Source organism: Natator depressus, chromosome 8 (assembly GCF_965152275.1).
Source record: "Natator depressus isolate rNatDep1 chromosome 8, rNatDep2.hap1, whole genome shotgun sequence".
Classification (NCBI taxonomy): domain Eukaryota; kingdom Metazoa; phylum Chordata; order Testudines; family Cheloniidae; genus Natator; species Natator depressus.
Genome location: NC_134241.1, coordinates 56,820,306 through 56,841,719, shown reverse-complemented (window position 1 = coordinate 56,841,719; position 21,414 = coordinate 56,820,306). Strand labels below are relative to the sequence as shown.

Sequence of the window (21,414 nt, the reverse complement as noted above, 5' to 3'; positions counted from 1 at the left end):
ACACTAAGGAAGGAAACTGGAAACATGGAACTGGAAGTTCACCCCAATAAACATCGAATTGTTTGCACCTTTGGACTTAGGGTAGTGTTGCTCTCTGTTCATGCGAGAAGGACCAGGGAAGTAAGTGGGTGAAGGAATAAGCCCCCTAACATCTTGAATGCATCCGATGAAGTGAGCTGTAACTCACGAAAGCTTATGCTCAAATAAATGTTAGTCTCTAAGGTGCCACAAGTACTTCTTTTCTTTTTGCGAATACAGACTAACACGGCTGCTACTCTGAAATCTGCCTACAAAAACAGCTATGTCTCAAGAATTATTTAACACAGTAGATTGTGAGTCAGCCAGTGTTCGCTGAGATCTAGCTGGTCCCCTCTGAGCTGCAGTGAAGATTCCATGGAGTCCATTGCCAAACCTCAAAGGCCTTTTCGTGCTATTAGTATTTTATTCAATATATATTGTTTCTGTATTTAAGTTCATAATATTATCCTCTTTTAGTGCAAGTTCAGCTATTGGGCCTGATTCTGTTGAGAATCAGAAGTAATTCCATTCAAGTCAGCATGTGTAAAAAGTTATAATGGAGATCAGTGAAGCCTACTGCTTGTATGTACAGAGACAGAATCCAAGGCTGTGGAAATGTACATCAAGGGGAAATGTAAAAAGCTACAATACATACCCATCACTGTCCAATATTCACCATTCCCAGGAGCTTTGAGAAGCATTCTGCTACCCATCTCTGCACCACTGCAATCTACAACTGTAACATCAAGGCATAACAGGCCCTAAAGAAGGAAAGAGAGACTCATTCATTTCCACGTGTGCTATTCAGCTAGTCCTGTGTGTTTAGAGAAATAGTGCCCCACCCAGTCAGACACTGGCACATCAAGTCTATTATTTTGCCTCCAGTGCAAACTGTGTTAGTATTTAAGAGAGACTGGGGACTAGGACTCGGGTCTTGCTACTGACACACTGTATAAGCTTTGAAAAGTGAAATTCAAACCTCATCATGTGAGCTGGTGGTCACTTGGAAGTCAATTCAGGTTACGCAACACCTGGCATGATCAAACCCTACCTCTAAAATGGGTATAAATATCATGCTTTAAAGCCATCTTTTGATGTTTGATTTAAACAAAATTATAAGCCTGCAATGATATTGTAAATACAAAAGGTTCCATTATAAAGCATCTAGGCAACTCACTAGAATGTGAGATACTATTTCCAAAGTCCGACAGCATTCCAGCTATACCCTAAAGCATGTGTTTTGATGACCCTTGTTACAGAGACTGACTCTTGTGTTTTACATACTGTATAGGTGAGGTTTTTTACTGTGTTAAGTATGGATAATGCGGTGCCTTCCTTTATTTCAATCTCCATCCATTCTGAATATTCAGCACGGCGCTGGTGTAAAATAATTGCTACAGTATGTCATAAGTGACAGATTTAAAAAATCTGTCATGTCTAAGTGTCTGGCAAGTATTTTATGGAACATTTGATTACAGCTGCTTAGTTCACATTTGGACGTGGTAATGTAGGATAGGATTGACCAATGTATACTGACTGGCAATATGTTACATTATACTGTGTTTCGGGCATTTATACATTTTCCAAAAATGTACACATGTATGACTAAGTAATCAGGAATTGATGCTAACCACTGGCTGACAGGGTATGTTGTCTATATGTCAGTGCCTCAATTATTTAGGGACTATGACAGAATATACTCATGTTCAGACCCCACACACTATTGTAATAATGTTTGTACAGAAGTATGCTTTGTGAGGTATCATTAAAAAACACAACTTGCTGATCAATAGCATGGCAAAATTATATGTAAAGTTATAAACATCTGAAGTATATTTTCCCAGATAAATCTGGGGAATGGCTAAACCAGACAAAGGGCAAGCTGATGCCCCCTCCAGGTGTCAACAAGGCTGAGATCATTACCTGCTAAGTGGCCATTCTTTGGTATGGACAGAGAAAAAAAAAGCAGAAAAAAAAAAAAGCAGAAAAAACAGCATGGTGTTTCCTCTCCTTACCAGGCAGCCTGTTGCCTTGCTCCCAGCTGGAAATGCTTCTCAAAGCAATGGACAGAACTATAAAGAGGGGCAGACACCCCCAAGATACCCCTCCTCTCTCTCTCTCTCTCTGTCTCTGCACAGCACCTAAAACAACAAAAGAAAACAGCCAGTGGACTCCAGGTTGGGGAAGGGGTGTCCAGTAATCTGCTGGAGCATGTAGTGAGAAGTTTTCCTTGAATCTAATATAGTTTGTGGAGTCAGGCATTAGTAAATGTTTTATCCTTATTTTTCTTGTAACAGTTTTTGACATTTATGACATTACTTATCTTCATGTAAAAACTCTTTGTAGTTAATCTTGTTTTACTGTTCTATCAAATCCACTGTGTTTAAATTGGAGTGTTTGGGTAACTATTTAAAAGAAACTAGCATGTTATTCCAATAAAGTAATAAGTGACTTAATATATTTGTCCTGTCCAGGAGACAGCTGGGCAGTACAGGACATACATTTCTGGGGGAAGATCTGGAACTAGGGGTATTTTGGGGTCACCTTGCAGCATAATGAAGGCTGGTATGAGCCCAGGCTGGTATGAGAACGTGCGCGCGCGCGCACACACACACACACACACACACGTGGGAGTGACTTAGATGTGGGAGGCTGTTTGTGAGCAGGCCAGGTTGGAGGCTACAGCAGGAAGACACTGTAAAGGGCACCCCACGTTATAGGGCAGGGGTGACAGTCTCCCACTAATCTGATTGGGCCCTGGTATGTCACAGGGATATGATCTAATTCAAGGCCACAGCTCCCAATGACTGTACTGGGCATGAGCGCATCTGCAGGGGCGCCTCTGTGGGAAGAGATGGGTCATTTATAAGATTATTTCTCATGTTAGATGTTTGAAGTTAACCCTGAAGCATAATTCAGTCATTTTCCTCTTCTCTAAGTAAGAGGTTTTAGTACTAACAGTACAGAAAAAGGTTGCTAGATTTTTTTTCATGAAAAATCCAGCATTTATCTAGAAAGCTCAATCTCAGCCTCATCCCTCTCTGTAACAGACATGGGGTGGAAATACCACCTGTGGTAACTACTCCCGAGATCAGGTTAGAATATAAAAGCTTACTCCAATCAGTAAGTGGTTTACCAGATCCAAGTTCTGCTAACGTGAAAAATGACCACACACCCTGGCATTAAGATCTTTTGCGCATCTAAAGAACAAACAGCTAAAGGTTCTTTAGAGTTTATAATCTCTCAAAGAGGCAATATCATCAACTGGTGCAAATTATCTGAGCCATGTCTATTATGAAGGAAACCAACCTGATTTATGTGTATAACATATGAGAACTTCATCCGGTCGCATAGCGGAAGCTTTAGCTAAAGTCTTTCCATCACAATTGATTAAAGAAACAGTACTATGTAGTAATTACTATGTAGGATAAAGTCTCTGCTAGATTTAGGTATAAGTGAAGTTATAACTTCTTAGAGCAGATGGGAGAGTATGCTCATTCTTGGCCTCACTGAACGTGTTCAGCGATGTAGGTGTTAGAGTTTCAGACAGCTTTTTGCAAAATTCAATTGAGAACTCATCTGCACCAAGAGTCTTTCTGACCTTAATTTCTCTTATACGCTGAGAGTGTGCTACTATTTCTAGAAGGATATCTAAAAGTTTCTTCTGAAAGGCAGATTTGTGACAATCTACGGCATCGTTATTGATTCCCTCTTCAGCTAAATATAGTTATGAATAAAACTATTGAAATTTATATACATCTCAGTCAGATATTAATTTATTGCTACTATCACAAACAGTAGAAATCTTATTTTGTTAGCCTTTTGCTTAAGTTTGTATGTCAAAAGCTTGCCAACTCTCTCAGATTCCCAGAAGTTTTGCTTCAAACAGAATAAAGCAACCTCATCCTTTTGGGACAGAAGTTTGTTGATTTCATATCTTAGACTGATAAGGGTTCTGAGTTTCTCTGGGGCGGGGGCAGAAGCATAGTCTACACCCAAGGCCTGGATTTCCTTTGCAAGAGTATCAATGTTGTGTTCTCTCCATTTCTTTTTAAAGGTAAAGAAAAATGACCTCTGATGAAGGTTTTAAAGTCTTCCCCAAATGTGGCACCTAATGAAGCAGTGGGAGCATTTGTTTTAAGAAAGTTCTAGCTCCTGCTGGATAGAAACAACAAATGTATCAAAAAGCAGACAGGTATTTCATTTCCACATTTTATTTGGGGTGTGTACCCTGAAAGCTTAACAGACACACGCATAGGAGCATGGTCAGATATAACAGAAGTACCAATGCCACAGTCAGTAACAAAATTGACCAAGTCTTGTGACATGAAGAAATAGTCCAATCTTGAATATGTTGAATGAGCTGCAGAAAAAAAACAAACAAAAAAACCCCCCACAAACTAAAGTCTTCCTCTGTAGGCTACCTAATCTCCACATACCTCGTAAATCTAAATCAGCCATGTATTAAGTACCTGGCAAGTATTGGTATTTTTATGTGGAGATAGAAAAGATCAAGGACTGGGTCTAGAGCAGGGGTCTCAAACATGCGGGCTGCGCTGCATCCCTGCTCCTCCACCTACCTCCCGGCATTTAGAACTTTCTGGGGGGGAGGAGAGGCGGCATGCTCAGGGGAGGCAGCGGAGAAGAGGCGGGACCAGGGCGGGGATTTGGGGAAGGGGGTGGAGTAGGGTAGAGGTGAAAGTAAGCTGGTACGCACAGTACAGCGTACCTGTAAGAGCTGGTACCCCACACTGGGACCGGCTTTCCCAGAAGGCAATTTAAAGCCCTGGGATAGTGGTGGCGGGGCTGTGGCGGGGATTTAAAGGGCCCCGGAGCTCCAGCCACTGCTACCGCCCCAGCCCTTTAACTCTCCACCTGCCCTGCTGCCGAAGCCCTGGGGTAGCAGCGGCGGCAGGGCTCAGGCGAGGATTTAAAGGGCCCTGGAGCTCCAACCACCACTGCCTCCCCAGGGCCCTTTAAATCCCCGCCGGAGCCCTGCTACCAAAGCCCTGGGGTAGCGGAGGCGGGGCTCCAGAGTGGATTTAAAGGGCCGGGTCGGTAGCATCGGATGGAGCCCTGGGGCCCTTTAAATCCCTGCCAGAGCCCCCCTACCCCTACCCCAGGCTCAGGCGGGGATTTAAAGGGCTCGGGGCTCCGGCAGCTGCTACCACAATGGAGCCCCAGGCCCTTTAAAGCTCTGCCAGAGCCCCGGGGTAGTGGTGGCAGCCGGGAGCCCCCAGGGCTCCTCAGTGATTTAGAGGGCCTGGCGCTCCGCTGTGGTAGCTGGAGCCCTGGGCCCTTTAAATTGCCCCGGGGCTCCCAGCCGCCTCTGCAGCTGGTAGCTCAGGGGTGATTTAAAGGACCCTGGGCTCCCAGCCACCACTACTGCAGCTGGAACCCTGGCCCTTTAAATCAAGATTTAAAGGGCCTAGGGATTTAAGGCCACGCCTCTTCCGGTTGAGGCCACGCCTCTTCCGGTTGAGGCCACGTCCCCTGCTCAGGACTCTGGTGTACCGGTAAGTCCTCTAACTTACTTTCACCCCTGGAATAGGGGCAGGGAGGGGGCAGAGACTTTGGGAAAGGGGTTGGAATGGGGCTGGGGAAGGGGTGGGAAGAGGCGGGGCAGGGGGTGTGGCCTCATGGACTAGATGAGCAGTCTGAGGTATGAGTTCAGCATGTATGATTCTTTGCTTGGAGTAGTCGGGAAGAATGTTTGTTAAAAGTGGCAACATATTTTGTATGAATAGTTACTTTAAAAAGTTACTGCCATTACAGCTATGTTGATAGACTGTTAGTGTAGATCATCATCAGTGTTACTGACCACATAAGGAATAGTTATAGGTGTTTATATTTTATTAAAACCCCTCTTCGCATTACAGTTTTAAAAAAGCTAATACATTGACTTTTAATAGCATACTATATTACTCTTCATTTTTTTCATTTTTGACTATACTTTTGTACCGTTGTATGAAAAGGTTTCAGTGATGTGGCCCTCGGGCCAACGTATTAGTCCTCATGTGGTCCTCGTTGTGATTAGAGTTTGAGATCCCTGGTCTAGAGTTTCATTAAAGTCTTCAGCTATAATAGGATGATGGTTATGGTTAAATTTTGGTCATGGGTATTTTTAGTAAAAGTCACAGACAATAGACAAAAATTCAGACTCTTAACCTGTCTGTGACTTTTACTAAAAATACCCAGGGGTGGGGGGGAACCCATTGCAGGCTAACCACTGGCCCCCCGCCACTGCTTCTGGATGGGGGCTGACAGCTGCTCCAGTACTGACGCGGCAGCAGCCTGAAGTCAAAGAAGTCACAGAGGTTCATTAAAGTCACAGAACCTGTGAGCTCTGTGACAGAATCATATCTTTATGGTCCATGGCATTGATACTCAAAGAAGTGATGAAAGATTTGGGATCATCCTGGTTTGGCCTGTACAGATTGGCAAAGAGGATTACAGAACTGCCAATATCAGCCTTGATGAGAGTAAATCTGTCCTCACCGTCAGACCTTGTGCTCAGAATATTAACATTCAATGTTATGTATTAGTATAGCAACAACCCTTGATTAAGAATCAAAGCAATTGGAAAGTGAGAGGCCTACCCAATCTGTTAAATTTAGAAGCTTTAAGTTCTGTCAACTGTGCCTCCTGAAGCATGGCCATGTCAACCTTCTCTTTAAGTATTGAATATACATCTCTCTTTTAATAGGGTTATTAAACCCCCTTATATCTGAGGAGACAATTATCAGAGCCATCATTGTTAAAATATACCAGATAAAAATATAAAGTCGCTTTGTGAATAAATGAGAAACTGCTAATTTTCCTGAGCAGCATACAGTTCTTGCATATGCAAGCAGCAAAAGTTACATAATCCGGGGCAGGGTGTCACTTCCCAATACATGTTCTTCAGGGGTGGGAAGAAAATTCCCAGCATGGAAGGGTAACATGGGTGTGGGGGGCAGAAGAAGGAATTAACTAATGGAAAACATAATGGAGAGAGAAATATTCATTAGTACCATACAATCAAGAAGAATCAGTTTAAAAAAAAAAAAACACACAACACCCAGAGAGGGCAGCTAGATCAAGTAAAACTTGGAGATCCTCAGTCCCTAGGGCCCCAAATAGTAGTACTAAAGTAATCACCTATCATCAACAGAACCTTGATACACTAGCCCATAAGGAAGCACCATCTAATAAAGCAGTGGTAGATTTTACATTGATGCTCCTTTCCCATGAGTTAAGGCAATAGGAAGTACATTCACAGTGACCCTTTAAGGAGGTACTAACATATCAATATCAAGAGGAGCCTATCAACTTGTTTAGAGCAGCAATATGAAATCTTAGAGAGCAATACATAAATCCCATATGCTTGGATTATCCCCTAGGACAGGGTGGGCAAACTTTTTGGCCTGAGGGCCACATCTGGGTGGGGAAATTGAATGCAGGGCCATGAATGTACAGCTGGGGGAGGGGGTTGGGGGAGCGGAAGGAAGGAAGAGCGAGGTGGGGGAGGGGGTGCAGTGTGCAGGAAGGGGCTCAGGGCAAGGGGTTGGGGCGCTGGAGTGTACAAGTACGGAGTGTACAAGGGGGCTCAGGGCAGGGGGTTGGGGTGCAGGAGGGTAGGGGTGAAAGTAAGTCAGTGGGGGCCGGTACGGTGTACCGGTAAAAAGTGGCTGCCGGTACCGACCCCTACTGCCTTACTTGAAAGCGCTGCCGTGGCAGTGCTTGAAGTACCCTACTTAAAGCACTGCTGCTTTTGTGCCCCGTCAGTGGCTCTGCCGGGTCGCGGCAAAGGACCCTGCTTAAACCACTGCTGCGGCAGCACTTTATCATTGCTGCCCCTTTTGCCCCCCCAAGTCTGCCAACAGCAGGGGGGAGAGGCAAAAGGAGCAATTGCCCCCAGGCCGGCGATTTAAAAGGTCCCGGGGCTCCGGCCGCTGTTACTGTAGTGGCAGCAGTGGCCAGAGCCCCAGGCCCTTTAAATCGCTGCTGGAGCCCCGGGTGGTGCAGACCAGACAGCCTGGAAGGGCTGGCTGGGGGATGCTGACCCCACCCTCCAGCCCCGCCCCTTCTGCCTGAGGCCCCGCCCCTTTCATGGGGGACAGAGCCCCCATACTGGTAAGTTTTCAGTTTTACTTTCACCCCTGGGGAGGGTGAAGAGGGGGCTCAGGGCAAGGGGTTGAGGTCTGGGGTGCGGGGTGCAGGAGAGTTTTGGGGGTGCGGGCTCTGGCCTGGTGCCACTTACCTGGAGTGGCTCTGGGGTGGCAGTGGGGCTAAGACAGGCTCCCTGCCTGCCCTTGCCCCGCACCCTGCTGCTCCTGGGAGCGGCTGGCACCGTGGTTCCCCGTTCCCCGGCCAATGGGAGCTGTAGGGAGTGGTGCCTGTAGGCAAGGCAGCGTGCGGAGCCCTCTGCGCCCACCCCCTGCCAAGGTCGTAGGGACGTGGTGCCAGCCACCTCTAGCACTGGCGTGGGGCCCGTGGCGCCACAGGGGTGGGAGTCCCGAGGGCCGGATCCAAAGCCCTGACTGGCCGGATCCAGCCCGCGGGCCGTAGTTTGCCCACCCCTACATTAGGATGTCATCTCTTGCAGGGAGGAGTTTGCAGATTGAGGTACTTTTCTGCTTCCTGAGGTAAACTGAATGATATTATCGTCTTGCCATTCTTAATATGGAGCACTGTTGGGTATTTAATAAAATACTTTGAGTCCATCTTCTTGCCCAATTATTTCACTTGGTTAAAAGCTGCCTTCATTGTAATCACAGCACAGGCATAATCTTGGGTGGGGAGGAAGCAGTATTTTAATTGTTGGTTCTCCCCATAACCTTTTCCCCCCCTCTGGACTTCCGCAATATATGCTCCTTCATTGTATATTTCAGGAACTTCAGAGTCAGTGCTCGAGGCTATCCTCCAGGAGCTGGTTTAGGAAAAAGGGTCAGGTGTGCCCATTCCATATCAAAATGGACATCTAGCAGCAGATTCAACAACTTAGTTAGTATAAGGATGAATTCAAAGGGTTTACCTTTCTCTATTCCCTCAGATAATTCCCAAATCCTGATATTACATCATTGTGAATGGTTTTCTAGCTCAAGCGGCTTGGTCTGAATAGTCTTGATATAATTAGTTCTTCGTAACATGTACTTTGTCCTCTTTGAGATCATCTTCCACTTCAGAAATTCTGTATTCTGATTCACCATCCATCTGGAAAGAGTTTGTAGTGTACTCCAAATCCCAGTCATGGTGGTCTATAAGGTGGGAATTGTTGATTTAATTTCAACAGGGTCTGTAGCCATCTGTTGTAGCACAGCCATCAGCTCTGTCCCATCAGGCTCAGGCACCATTTTGTTTGTGGAAGGGGAGGCAGATCTCTTTTTTCAGTGCTTTTGTATTCAGAGAGGAACATATAGAGCTATAGGGCATCTTCTGGGGTTCCAGTGGTCAAGCACAATATTTCTTAGGTTGGATGGTGAGGTTTAAGGTAGGATGTTTGGGGATTTCCTGCAGGCCTGCTTAGCACTCAAGCTACCTGAATCCACCTTGGTCACAGCAACCTCTGATGTCCAAGGTTTTGCTTACTTTAATTTTCACATTAGCCACCTGCAGGAATCAGTCAGTCAGTCACATGGAGCAGACAGAGAACCTATAATACTGTATTCAGTTGTATGGTCCACAACAATATTTATAGCCACTGACTGACAGTTTTCTTTGAATTTGATAGAATCCTCATTTTCCTTCCTAGAGTGGATTCAAAGAATTCTGATGTTATGGCTCTACTGTTGGTTATCTTAAGTCATGCCATCTTTTACATTACTTGACTTTTAGTCAAGGTTTTAAGGCCATCTTAGTTTCAGATGTTAAATTCCTCTTGCTGAACAGCCTACATGTCCACTCAACTGAACTTGTTTTTCAAGTCTCTACTCAGTGTTCTAGTCCTGTAAGAGGACTTGCATCACAGTTAACAAGAACTTCATAAAAATAATCCAAAAATCCACAAGGTCAAGTTCTATCCATGACTGATACCAAAATAGATGTCATTCATATTACATAGTATAGATCTTTATATTATGCTAACCTCTCCTTGCATGCTCTGATCAGCAGTGAAATGCTTAATTTTGACATTTACGTAAACAGCCCACTGAGATGAATGGGAAAAGTTCACACCTTTGATGTTGTTTCAGGCAGACATTGCCGCACTAGTTTACACTTGATTTACATTGGGAAGAGTTTGAGATTTCATTGTTGTTAAATGAAGGCTTAGATTTGGCAGCACACTAGATGGTAGGCACAGTGAGAAGCACGACTCACCAAGACAAAGCAAACCTGATCAGTGACTCCAGTAATGACGTGATAAATTAGTAAAACTACATCTTTCAAAAATCCTGCATGAATGAGGAGCCTGCAGAGCAAAGAAAGCCAGCATTTTGTCTTGTATGTATGTTGTATATTGTTTAGAGTTCTGCTAGCTAATAATTGTAAAATCCCCCATGTAAAGTTTTAGCTAAATCTGTCCTCAGGGCCAGCAGCTCTTTTGAGGCATCTGACGGCAAAGCCGGCTAGCTCCACCCACCTAAGTGCTTTGATCTTCAGGTGACATATCTGTTTGGATCTTCTCCAAGAAATGATTTACATGGTATATAGCATTTCTTACAGACTTAAATTGACATTTCCTTATTGTTAGGATGATTTCAACATGTTGCTCTACCAGGAAGAAAAATGTCATTTTTGATGTTCTTGCTATGAAAAAAGTACCATCTCCAATATGCCCCAGAACACATCAGGCTGAATGTTTGTTTAATTGTAGTGAAACTTAAACCATGTTCTACATAGCTGCATCTTGGCAAAGTATAGTATTAGACATTTGCACCATGAAATTTTTAAATGATACTTACTGCAGATAAGTTTGTCCTTAATCAGTGTACAAAATAACTGAAAGCCATTGAACATGTGCGTTAAGAGTTAAAAACATCTTTAACCTTTGCATATTGTCCCTTAGAAGCAGGAATGTTTCAGGATTCAGGACATGGTAGGATATTCTGTACATTCTCTACTGCAAATTCTTAGAAAAAGGAAGATGCAGAGTGGCGAAGAAGCCCTGTGTTAATTTGTTTTCCTGCATCTGGTTTGCATTACTACTAAGATGTGCCAAGACATAGACTTGAGACAATATGGGACAGATCAATTCGAAGAACTTATGGCACGATAGCGAAGAATCTTAAGATGCTGTGAAGTTAGAATAGGTTCATGCTATCAAAACTATGACCTCTGGTTTATGATTCAGACTGTCGTATCAATAGTTTTCAATACTAAAAGATCAGAAAACCTTTGTGCAATGGAGGCAAGGTTGGGTCCAAAATAAAGGAGGCCTTTTGAGATAAGGGAAGTTTGAGAGATCAATGCATCCATTCTTTGAAGTGAAGTGTGGTACTGTATGGTTATGAAGATGTTTAGGGAGACATAACAAACCTCATCATACTAATGAGGCACTTAGCTAGGCATTACCCTCAGAGGCTTTAATCATGTTACTAGATAGTGGCTGAGAATCTGTAACAGCGCTCTTATTAGTGCAGGGTCAAGTGTCCTCAACTCCCTGTCTTGTTCACCACTTTTAATCTTTCTTTTACATACAAACACTTCATCTATGCTATGCAAGTTGAAGCCCTCAAACACTCAAATGTGTACAACTGTATAATATGTTCAACTGAAGTCATGGACATTAGTATTGGCCATGAGATAGCTACAATAAGTGTAAGATGTAAAGCAACATAGCATTTTTCTTTCTAAGTTAATTTTCTGTATACAGTATAATAGCACCAGTTAGCATATGCCATTAACATCCAATACATATATAACAGTGTCGGTACTTGTACCAAACAGTGATCTGGTAGCTTTGGAATAGCAGATAAGTGTTTGCTGTTCCCCATTGGCTAGCTTAAAAGATTTGCCATCCTCAGAAGCTTTTTCAAGTGTTACTTGTTTTCAGATGGGAAGTTCAACACACAGGACTCTTCAGGTGTATTTGACATACATGAGCTTTAGAACATAAAAAGGCAGCAGGCAGGTTCTAAAATGGAATCTTATTGATGTTCTAAATGATATTGAACCTCCAAGAATTATGCCATTCTATATTAAATAAGCTATACTAATACATACTCTTGTTTTATAAATCGCCTTTTAAAAACTTTTTAAAAGACATTTTCTAAAATTTGTCATCTTCCATTTGGTAAGTTTTATTCTTTGTAATCATAATTAATGGGGCTTGACTCTCCTCTCACACCAGTGTAAGTCACAAGTGACTCCACTAAAGTCAGTGGAGTTAAAGACCTCTAGGCTAAGGTTTTGTAAAGTGTGTGACACATTCTGTACCTCGTGGGAACACCCTACACCCCCATGTTCATCCTTGTAATATAATCGTGTAGTATCTAATGCAAAGTTTGTCATGTCGGGTGTCTTCAGAAGGCTCATGGTGTACGGAGCATTGTTGTTATGGTAATGTTATAGTAATGTTATAGGTTGTAATTTCATGTGTATAGTTATGAGGCTGAAAATGTGTCCTCATGGCTTAAAGCAAGCCCAGGCAAAAACTCTCCAGAAGCAGAGGAGCAGTTCACACCTCATCAGGGCATGTATGGGACAAACCCAGCCCAGCATCCCAGGAACAAAGGACACTGGGCTAGGCAACAACAATGGGTCTGTTGGACTCTCGAGTGAGTCACCCCCCTTCCTTTGGTCAGTTTGGGACTGCAATGGGGTAATGCTCACCTGACTCTGAAGGGGGTGGGGGGACAAAGCCAAGAGGGCAAAAAGGGAGAGACATTTGCCATGCTCTTCCTCTCTCTTCCGCCTCCATCTACAGATATCCCCACCAAGCAACTAAAGCGCTGATCAAAGGGGAGAGCCTGCCTGAAGGGCAACCAGCCAGCCTGTGGTAAGAAGCATCTAAGTTTGTAAGGTTAAGTCGGATTTGGTCAAACGAAATAAAAGCAAAATGCATTCTAAGCTTATTCTTACCAGCTTAGGTTAAAAACTTCCCCAAGGTACAAACTTTGCCTTGTCCTTGAACAGTATGCTGCCACCACCAAGCGTTTTAAACAAAGAACAGGGAAAGAGAACACTTGGAGACGTCTTCCCCAAAAATATTCCCACAAGCCCTACACACACCCTTTCCTGGGGAGGCTTGAGAATAATATCCTAACCAATTGGTTACAAAATCATCTAAGACCCAAACCCCTGGATCTTGGAACAATGGAAAAATCAGTCAGGTTCTTAAAAGAAGGATTTTATTAAAAAAAGAAAGGTAAAAATCATCTCTGTAAAATCAGGATGGAAAATACTTTACATGGTATTCGGATTCAAAACACAGAGGATCCCCCTCTGGGCAAAACCGTAAAGTTACAGAAAACAGGAATAAACCTCCCTCTTAATACAGGGAAAATTCACATAAAAGATAAACTAATCCGCCTTGCCTGGCTTACCTATACTGGTTGCAATATTGGAGACTTGGATTAGGATGGGTTGGAGAAGATGGATTTCTGTCTGGCCTCTCTCAGTCCCAAGAGAGAACAACCCTGTAAACAAAGAGCACAAACAAAAACTTCCCCCCGCCCCCAAGATTTGAAAGTATCTTGTCCCCTTATTGGTCCTTTGGGTCAAGTGCCAGCCAGGTTAGCTGAGCTTCTTAACCCTTTGCAGGTAACAGGTTGTTGTCTCTGGCCAAGAGGAATTTTATAGCACTGTGTACAGAAAGGTGCTTACCGTTCCCTTTATATTTATGACAGTATGTCTAAACAGCAATTAAACACCCACAGCTGGCTTCAGTCTCTTGGGGCTCAGGCTGAGGCCCTGTAAAATTGCAGCACACAAGTTCAGTCTCAGGTTGGAGCCTGGGCTCTGGGACCCAGGAGGCGGGTAGGATGACCAGATGTCCCGATTTTATAGGGACAGTCCCGATATTTGGGGCTTTAATCTTATACAGGTGCCTATTACCTCCCACCCCCTGTCCCGATTTTTGACACTTGCTGTCTGGTCACCCAAGAGACAGGGGAGGGTGGTTGTCACAGAGCCAGAGCTCCAATCTGAGCCCCAAAAAGTGCACTGCAACGTTAGAGCCCTGGAATCCCAATTCAGCTGACCTGGGCCAGCCATGGGTGCTTAATTGCTCTGCAGACATACTCTAAAGATGCTTTTGAAACAGTTTATATTTATTCTACAAATTACCAGGATACTTCGTAAACGCCTCTGAACACAGTTGTACTGAAGTGCCTTGGTCTATACTTTCAGGGAAATCCTGCCTTTTCAAAATGCACATCTTGCCAGACAAAAGCCATGGTAGAGCGGATTTAAGGTTGAGCACATATTTAATTTAGAGTAAAATACATGACAGGGATGAGGCAGTTATTCTAAAATAAACAAACAAACATTCTCAACTGAGAAAGTCAGGTAGATTAAACATTTAAAATAAAATCCAAGCAGTTAAAATATGGAAATCCACATTTAAGGTACTCAACCTTAACTCTACCGTGCAGTGGTGCTGTGCAATGACCATACAATGGTTATTGGATGGATATTGGTGCTTGTGGTCCCAGATTAAATAAACTTGCCTCCCATACACACAATTTTCCCCTGTGGGGTGCCTGAAACAGGGTTTTGGAGTAAACAGAGATACTGTGAATTTGTGTTTGTTTTTTTTAAAATTAAATTAAATTACTAAAAATGTACTAAACCTTAACTGCATCTTAACATTAGTGTCTAGGAATTTCCTTTTTTTTTTTTTTTTTTTTTTTAAAGAAAAACACAAACATGAATACTAAAGTAACTCAAAAGTAATTATTGCCATGTAATATTTCTAATTTGAAAATATGCTTTACAAGCTTTAATTCTTTTTTTGTTTGTTTATTGAGGTTTTTTTAAACATTTTAGCTTTGGGGGCCAGACTCACCAGTACAATTTAGGTGCTGTATGCCGCTCTGGAGCAGCACAAAGCAGCAAACGTTCTGGATTTACAGGTATTATGCAACATCGGACACTTTGAAGCCAGTTGAGCATTTAGCCTACTTCCCTCCCTTCCACATCTGCCTGTGTACACTAACCCCAAATTTCCCCTTCTCCCTTTCTCCATGTTTCCATGCACACGACTACACAGTTGTCTCCTTTAGTTAGCCAAAACAAAAATGGAATTGATTGAATACATCACCCTCTCTGTATCTTACTCCAGTGGTAAAGAGGGAGAATAACTGAAAAGTGGCTGGACAGAAAATGTGTGCACGTCTACTAGAGCTGGTCAACATTTTTCATTTGAGAGACTCAATGAGCAAATGGCCTGTTTACAAAATGAAAGTTTTTATGCAATTTTTTTTTATTTTATAATTTCAATGAAAAACCCAAAACTTCTTCCATTTTCAGCTTTTCATTGAAGAATTAACGTGACTGTTTTGTCCTTCAGAAATTCAGGAAAAATGCTTTTTCTGACTAGCTTAAATTCCTATCCATTTTATGTATTTCTATAGTGTGCGCGCACACACGCATTCCTGGTCATTACTGTAGTATCTGAGCTACAAAAAAAAAAATCACAAAAATCTTGGCTTTATTCTCAATACCCTTTTTTAAAGTAGTGGTATTATCACCTATTTACAAAAGGGGAACTTTGATACACAGAGATTAAGGCTCGTCTACATAGGAATACTTACCTGCATAGTTATCCAGTAAAACTCTGCACGTGAACATATTTATCCTGGAATAAGAGGACTCTTCCCCTCCCCAGTTTAGCTTAAATCCGGTTCAAAGCAGCATCAGGTGAACTGGAAAAGAGTACTCTTATTGCAGGATAGAGCATTCACAATCGGGAGTTTTACTGGTAGAGCTATCCTGTTAGCTAGGCCACTAATTTTCCCCACTTATTCAAGCCCTAAGAGATTTGTTGAATGTGACAGGTGCTGGAGTCGACCTGCACCACCATGATGCCATTTTGACAGAACCAGTTTCTAAAGCAGAACTGTGCTTCAAAAGTAAGTTTACTCTGGGATTGTCTACACCTAAAATGCTACAGCAGCACAGTTGCACTGCTGCAGCGTGTCACTACCGATACTGACAGAAGGGGCGCTCCCATCAGCGGCATAAGTAATCCACCTCCACAAGAGACGCTAGCTGGATGGAAGGATTCGTCTTTCTGTACACAGGGATTTAGGTCAGTGGAACACCACACCTGACCAACATAGTTAAAACAACATACTTTTCTAGTATAGACCAGTCCTCAGTGGAAGCAGAGGTGGTGATGCAGGCAAGAATAATAATAATAAAAAACAAAAAAACAAAAAAAAACAGAAAATTACCTAAGGAGACACTATTGATAAAAATACTGCCACTATTGAGGAGAATGGGGATTATGGAGGAAAATGTTTTAATGTGAGTATAGCTAAAAAGGAATGGATGCAATGTGTGCCAGGGACTACAAGAAACTCAAGAGCTTAGCAAGCTTAAAGAGATTTTGTATTTCACAGTTGCTGGTTTTTCCTCCTGGATCTGCAGGGTTAGGAACACAAAAAATTAAAAGAAGCAAATAAGACAGAGTAAAAAGTAGTCTTAGTCTGTATTAGAAATGTGATCTCACACACTTTCTAGCTGCAAACATCAAACATGATCAAATAAAGGAAAACAAGATTTGTCACCTATCACCACATATCATGCCTTTCAATCCTATCTTGTTTAAACACTATTTGTATTCTTCTGTTCATTTCAGGTGCTCATGTAGCTGTAGATTTACTGTTACAGCTACAATGCCAAAGGTTCAAAAAGTCTGAACAATTTCAAGGCCAAACATATCTGTTGCAATGTCAGACTATTAACAAACTAGTAAATCAGGAGCCATTATTAACCCAGATGATTTTGCTCAGCAAGCACCATGATTAGTGTCTCTCAGAAAGCTAATATGTCAAGCACAATAGTTACTGTATTTCAGAACTTGATCTCTCAGACTAACTGATATTCATTGCAATCGATAGCTTTTCGAGCAGGACGGTTATGTGCAGCTATTAAGCATTCACCTGCCAACACTGAAGCGCAAAATTCCCACCCTTCAGCAACAAAGCAGCATAATCAAAGGCATGGAGCCCAATCCTGACACCCTTATTGACCTTGATTTCAGTGAAACTTGTTGAATAAGGTACTCCTCATTGTAAGTAAGAGTGTCCATAATAAGGAGGGACCTTTTGCCATGCCTGAAGCAGGTATTCCTCAGATATTCCTCTTCTTTTAACTAGGAACTTTGTTTAGGTGGTCAAATCGCGCTTGACAGTGAAAAATGATCCTTACTAGCATGGATATATTTAAACAGCTATTTTATTCTATATGACAGATAGATCGTGCAATCAATAGGCAGATCCTGAAGTCCCTGCACAGTCTGATTTCCAAGAAAAGCTTGTTTCATTTCAGTACATTGAGTTTGAGTTGGTTCTTATTTGCTCTTACCCCATCCCTAGCTGCTGTCCTTTTGTAATTGAGAAACCAAAGCAAAACTTCTTCCATCCCAAAGAGGACTTAATTAGGTCCATAATGCAAAGAATGGAGGTTAAAATTAATCCTGAAGAGGTACAAAAGAAAAAAGACTTAGCACTGAAAGATATAACAGCATTCAAAAGAAAGCAAGAGACTCATTACAACAGAATAGTCTCTTCCTTTCCCTCTAGGGATGTTTACTAACTTTAGGTTATTTTTCAGAAACCTTTGTATTTATATTTTTTTGATTTATTCAGTAAAGAGGGATGCCTGTGACAATTAGCACATCTGCCGCACAGAACAATAATTTTTTAAAAAGTAATTTACCCTGATCACCAGCAGAACTCAAACTCCCTTTCACACAGAGCTAAATGGAACAGACACTTAATTGACATACAAAAGTAAATATATATCTTTAAAAATAAAACTGAAGAGTATATTTAAAGCCTGCATGGACTTTTTAACCAAGCAGTTGTTCATATTCTGGGGAGAAAATGGATAATAAATGGAGCAGGTTTTGAACAATATAGAAAGCTCCTTCAACAATTTATCTTTTCAAAATCTGAAAAGATGTTTTATTCATCCATCTTGGAACTATACTCTGAGTATTTTTTTTAATTTATGCTATACGCTCTCTTAAACAAATATAGTTGACAATATTTACAAAAGAAAACTGCACTTTAATAATCCTGGGATTGATTCATGTTTGGAAAAGTAAAAGCCTCAAGTCAAAAGGACAATAATAAAGCCTATAAACATTTGTAAACCCCTGTTTATGAGATTATAGAAAAGGTATAGTGTTCTTTACAAGTTTGGAACAGTATTTGGTTGCTCAAGTTTGTAATATAAAGGTCTTCCAAAGAAGGTCAAATTTGTTCATTAAGACATATATAGAGAGATCGCTCTTGAAAGGTGACAGTTTATAATGCTACTTTGCACCACATTGTTAAGGCTGAACTTGGAATACTGGGGGCAAGCACAAATAATCAATAGATTTGATGTTAATGGGAGTTTTGTATAAAAAGCATGCTGGATTGGGCCCCAAATTCTCCATTTTTATATCCCATAAAATCATCATCATTCTACCTTAAATATTATGTTATGTAGTTTTATTTAGTGTAGGTACTACACTAATGTAGTGGATTAGAAGGTTAATAGTTGACTGCCACTTTTAAGATTTCAGGTCCTCCCCTGATAACCAGCTGGAATCAGGAAGAAAGTGGCTCCTACAGTGTAGCGTTGAAGAACTAAACCTCTTAACTTTGGCTGTTGGCCATTTCATTCTTAGATTTCAGTCAACCAACTTCTTATGCAATGCTGTCAATTTACCATTGAATACCTACAGGTTTACTAAAAACAACATAACATATGAGAGAATAACTGTGTCTTTAGGCCAACTCACCAGCCAATGCATCATGTAACATTCCCAGCAGCACCAAGATTTCACTTCCTTTTCTTCCATGTTGAATTTATTTCTCTAAAACAAAACCATTCAACAGATGAGCCAAGTCCTTCCCTTTCCCTACCCTAGCCCTACCCCCAGCAAGTGACTAGCCACTTGTAAGTATCCTTCTCAACTGATAGGACTGTTGCCCTGCTATTTAAGGCTGCAGATCATGTGGTCCTACCACCCAATCCCTGGCCTCAAACACTTCACCAGGGAGACAGCTAATTAGAGATGGGGCTAACCCCAACTCTCTTAAAGGGCCCTAAGAGATATTAGATTAATTACAATCATTCTAAGACATGTAATGGGATTATAAAGTGACTGTTAATCCTGAATCTAAATGTGCTGTCTGTGAAATACGTTGTCTTTTTCCTTTACTCACCTAGACTGCCAAACCTTCTCAGTCACATACATTGGGTGGCAAAAATGAATTATGTCATGTGAATGACAGCAGGATAAGGCCCATAAAATTTGATGTGTGTCACAGAAAGCACCTGTAGACTGAATTAAAGACACAGAGGCAATTAATTGCATCCACCCTCCAGCCAATAAAATAAAACAAACAGGAAGACAAGGAGGACATGCTTTATTCCATCAAAATTTAATTGTACCATTATTTTATCCATCTCTTTACAGGCCTAGATAATAAGCTTTTCAGATGCGTGTCTGCCAGATAAAATCAATCATTAATTTATAATATATGATGTGTAACCTGGTTCTCTCTCCCAACCATCAGTTACTGAAATTACAGCAAGAAGCTAAACCATAAATATTATATGCCATCTCTTCAAAGTGCCTATATTGCTTACAGCTATTAATCAACTTGCCTCCTTTGTTGATTGTAGTTGTCTGATTTAATTGTGTCTATTAATTGTTTGTTTGGCATCAAGACCTTAGCATTAAAAATCAACAGATGCAATTGACGCAACTACTAATGGCACCTGGAGCCTGGTTTATGCTGAGCACTTTAGTTTTCTATTTCTGACTTGGGAGAAAGTGGGCAGTGGAGTTGTTTTGAAATCTAAACAAAAAACAAAAAGAAAAGAAAAGATTACATCTGGAGAAAGCAATTAAACTTAGAAAGCAAAGGGGCCACTGAACCATAGCTGTGCAATATACAGGTCTGTACTAGCTTGGCTCCACCAGCTAGAGAGGGAAGTGTTTTTCATTACATTAGAAGATAGGTACAGGATAGTGCCTGCAGTTATTGGAAAGGGAGGATTTGGGTTCAGTCCCAGCACAGAGAAAACTGAACTCCTAGGTACCCACAGATTTATGACTGCATAAAAACGTAAGGGAGTCTTTTTTAAAAGGGCCCACAGAGAGTCAGATACACATTTCTCAGTTGACTTTTAACAAGAGTTGGACGCTTAATTCCCCTAGGCCTTCTTTGAAAATGTGAGTGTAAGAGCTGTTATTTTTCATAGTTAGATTCACAGGGCCTGAGTCTCATTCTATACCACTCCGGCAATGTGAGGCAGCCATAAAGTGGGCAAAAGTGACACCTGCATACACTTTTAGGCTCTGCACACAGTCAGTGCAGTACAAAAGAGCCTGAGTATAAATGAGAATCTCCCATAGATTTTTAAGGCCAGAAGGGACTGTTGTGATTAGTCTGATCGGCTGCACAATACAGGCCATAGAACCTCAGCTGACTTGGGAGAAAGCAGCCAGTTATTCCTAACACCCAGTAACTTGGTTGAACTAGATCTTTTACAAAGACATCCAATTGTGCTTTAGAGACTCTGTGATAGAGAATGTACCACTTTCTTGGTTAGTAGTTCCAATCATTAAATTACCCTCCTAGTTTAGCATCTTATTTCCAGTTCAACTTTGCTGACTTTATTATTATTACTCCTACCCAAGGCCTAATCAGGATTGGAACCCCATTGGATGAGGTACTGTACATACATAAAGGGAAACCAAGCCTGCGTGAAACATTTTAGAATTTAAAGAGACAGAAAGAAAAGCAGATGAAGGGTGGTGTAAAGGGCTACAGCATTCAAGCAAAAAGGCCATGATACCAATTGGCATATGTCCTGTTTGATCCATGTCCATTTTTTGGTACTGATTTGTTCACAGGTTTATTTTACTTATATTACAAAAGTTCAGTATCATGTGTATATTTTTCCTGGGGACAGTTTTGGGTGGAACGGGGTGGGGGGGGAAGAGAAGAGAGTATGGGGATGAGAAAGGGGAAATGAGTGCAGGGGGAGGAGGAGGGCGGCACTGGGCAGGAAGAGTGGTGTTGGGCGGCTAAAGGCTGGGATGCAGGGGACCAACAAGTAATGGCAATTCAGCACATGGGGAGTAGAGGGGAATAAGGGGGAATAAGTAGCAGTCCAGAGTCTAGGTTTCAGGGAAAGATGATGTCAGGGGCCTGTGCAGACTCTTTTTGGCTTAAAAAGATTAAAAAGCCCTGACCTACCCTCTGAAACCTTGTCTTAGCAAATGCTGGCTTGTTTGGG

At 41.9% G+C, this 21,414-nt stretch overlaps 1 long non-coding RNA gene across 1 annotated transcript in view; it reads right to left on the bottom strand.

Annotated features, from left to right (window-relative positions):
- LOC141992855 (uncharacterized) overlaps window positions 1-21,414 on the bottom strand; it is a 473,559-nt gene that overhangs the window by 127,944 nt on the left and 324,201 nt on the right. Inside the window, exons 5-8 of the long non-coding RNA XR_012640668.1 lie at window positions 19,329-19,447; window positions 18,902-18,976; window positions 2,034-2,159; window positions 674-779 (exon numbers count right to left, since the gene is read on the bottom strand). This is a non-coding gene — a long non-coding RNA (uncharacterized LOC141992855). The remainder of the gene's footprint in view (window positions 1-673; window positions 780-2,033; window positions 2,160-18,901; window positions 18,977-19,328; window positions 19,448-21,414) is intronic.